Genomic DNA, 3,432 nt, shown 5'->3' on the forward strand with positions numbered 1-3,432 from the left:
AAAAGCATGCCACACAACACACCCCCTCCACCCACTTACCCAGTAAGCTACACATCACAAGCAACCAATCCCTTCCAACCTCCTCAGTCATGGTTAGAGATGGGACTCCAAAATCATGCACTGACTTTCTCCATGATTGTCAACAATCAAGAGATCATAGTCTGTCTCCAAAATCCTCAAGACTTAGCCCAGATAGTCACGGAGGGCATGACAGCGGCAATGACGTTTTATGGCCAGTACAACTGGACAACAATGCCAATGCAAACCACCAACTCATAGTGGAACCCCTTCCCTCGGTACCACCAACACTATAATCCCTATCCGAACCTTCCATTCTACCCAAAAGCCCAGCCTCAAATACCTTGGTTACACGAGTATATCCACATACCAAACACACTACCATTGTCTCCAATGAGTCTTTTCGAGTCACTCACACCCTCCACCTCAATGAGTCCCCAACCACCAACTCCAAAAGAACAAGAAGTACTAAACCCTCAAGAACTAGCAGCAAGTATGGAAGAAATGAGGGAGACTCAAACGGAACCAGTATGGTTAGGTGCATGCCATATCTCCGTCCTCAAGGAACAATACACAAAAAAACATTCTTCTCAATTGCCCACCAGAAGTGATCAAATGCCTGATCAAACTGAGGCCCCCAGTGAACCCAGAAGTGGGCAAATTTGCAGTGGTAATTACACCCACTCTCAAGGGGACACCTCAACAGGAAACCCCAAAGAATCAAGCTCAGGTGGAGCAGACCACACCTCCACTGCCACCACCTCCACAAACTAAACCGATGAATTTTATAATATGGAAATGTAGGGGTGCACAGTCATCAGATTTTAGAAGGAATTTTCGTTATGCTCAATTATTATCAATCACCCCTAGTAGTGCTACTAGAAACACACATACAGGACCACCACTCTATTAAGGAAGATTTTGCCTTTTCTCATCTCTCTCAAGCATACGTTGAAGGCCAGGCAAGAGGCATTGTCGTGCTTTGGAATGATCAGGTAGTTCAAATAACTGAAATTGTTGTCACCGAACAGGAAATTCACTGCATGATACAGGTATGTCCACATGGTACCCCTTTTTTATTTACGGCTATATATGCAAGCAACGTTCTATCATCACGCAAAATTTTATGGCAAAATCTAAAACATATAGCTGGCACATACAAAGGTTCCTGGCTAGTGGGGGTGACTTTAATGATATTTTATACTCGCATGAAAAATTTGGAGGATGTTTGTTAAATAACACTATGGCAGATTTAGTGCTTGATTGTTTCAATTACCGTAACCTAATCGACCTAGGATTTACGGGTAGTAAATACCCTTGGACTAATAAAAGAAGAATAGGGGATACGATATTAGAGCGACAGGATCGTATAGTTGCAAATTATGCATGGTTAGACCTTTACCCCGAAGAACATGTTCACTATTTGCCTAGAACCCATTCCGATCATTCCCCGTTATATTATCCCTTGACAACACCCTTTATAAAAAAAGTAATATATTTAGATTTGAAACAATGTGGCTTTTCCATCATGAATTTCCTAACTTAATTCATCAAATATGGCACCATAACCCTCCTATACTCCAAGCAATAAAAGATTTTACATCTTTAATCCAAACCTGGAACTACCAATCTTTTGGGAATATTTTTCAAAAGAAAAACAATCTTCATGCTAGACTGGTAGGAATACAAAAATCAGCCACTATCTCACTAGTAATTTCCTATAAAATTTAGAAATGGATTTAATTGCCCAGTATAATTAAATACTCACTCTAAAAGAGGAGTTTTGAAAATTAAAATCCCGTGTTAATTGGATTAACCACGGGGATGCAAATACGATATTTTTCCCCTTGTCTACTTTAAAACGAAGGGCCGTAATAGAATAACTGCTTTAAAAAATTCTACCGATAACTGGATTACGGACATTGCATCACTACAACATATAGCTATAAATTACGACCAATATCTTTATACCACCACTCACATAACTTCTTACAAAAATTATCCTACCAATAATTATAATGCTCTCTCATCAATTGAAGCCAATATGCTATCAAACCCACCGAATGATCATGAAATATATCAAGCAGTGCACTCCTTCCAACATCTTAAATCATCCGGGCCAGATGGACTTCATCCCCTATTTTAACAAAAATTCTGGCATCAAATAAAATAATCCTTAATCACCTTCTCTAAAACTATTTTCCAACAAGGTTATATCCCTGTAGAGTTAAACACAACTTACATCTGCTTGATCCCAAAAGTCAAGAGTCCATCATCTATGACTCAATTTAGACTGATTAGTTTATGTAACACTCTGTACAAAATCATCACAAAAATAATCAGTAATCGTATCAAACCTTTTCTTCAAAAATTGATCAACTCTACTCAATTTGCTTTCCAAAAAACAAAACGGCAGCAGATAATGCTATCATTGTTCAAGAATTACTCATTCATTTTAGAAACTCTAAATCAAAATGCCCCAACATGCTTCTAAAAATAGACCTAGAAAAAGTATTTGATAGAATAGAATGGAGATTCATAAGAAGATCTTTGATATTCTTTAATTTTCCTCCACAATTAATATCTCTCATTATGTCATGTGTGTCCACAACATCCATCTCTATACTTTTCAATGGATCACCAACAAATTTATTCACCCCATCTCGTGGTATTAGGCAAGGTGATCCACTCTCCCCTTATTTCTTTATTTTATGTATAAAAATGATGTCTAGACAAATAAACATTGTTGTTGACTACAATCTTTGGAAGCCCATTTCATTGAATGCCAATGGACCTCACATTTCCCATCTATTTTTTGCACACGATATTATATTGGCGTCCAAAATAACTACAACTAGTTGTCATAAAATTATATACATTCTCAACCAATTTACTGAACATTCGAGGCAAAAAATAAATTATGAAAAATCAAAAATCTTCTTCTCTAAATATTGCCCTGTAGCTGATAAAATTTTTATCTTGTCATGCTTTAACATGATAGAAGGGACTTCATTTGGTAAATATCTGGAGTTCCCTATTTTCAACTCTAAGCCAACCAAAAGTGATGTGATTCTTCGAGTTAACAAAGAACCAACCGACCAGGATCAAGATCTTGAAATGAAAACGTGATTTGTGGGTCGATTTCAAGAAATAACGTATCTCAAGTTTTAAGACTCGGAATCTGATGATTCAAAAATGAGGTGAAAGATGACGATCTGAACTATAAGAAAGATTATTTACTCATTCAAAACAAGTAAATATCGATGATGTACTGGTTCAAGGAAAGTTATGATCCTATGATAACAAAAAAATGAATTCAGATCAATGAACATGTTCTTGAATGATCAAGAACTATAAGATTCCTAAAGTCACCATGAATTACAAAGATAAAGACTATCACCACCCTTCCTTGAA

Source organism: Nicotiana sylvestris, chromosome 1, assembly GCF_000393655.2.
Source record: "Nicotiana sylvestris chromosome 1, ASM39365v2, whole genome shotgun sequence".
Classification (NCBI taxonomy): Eukaryota; Viridiplantae; Streptophyta; class Magnoliopsida; order Solanales; family Solanaceae; genus Nicotiana; species Nicotiana sylvestris.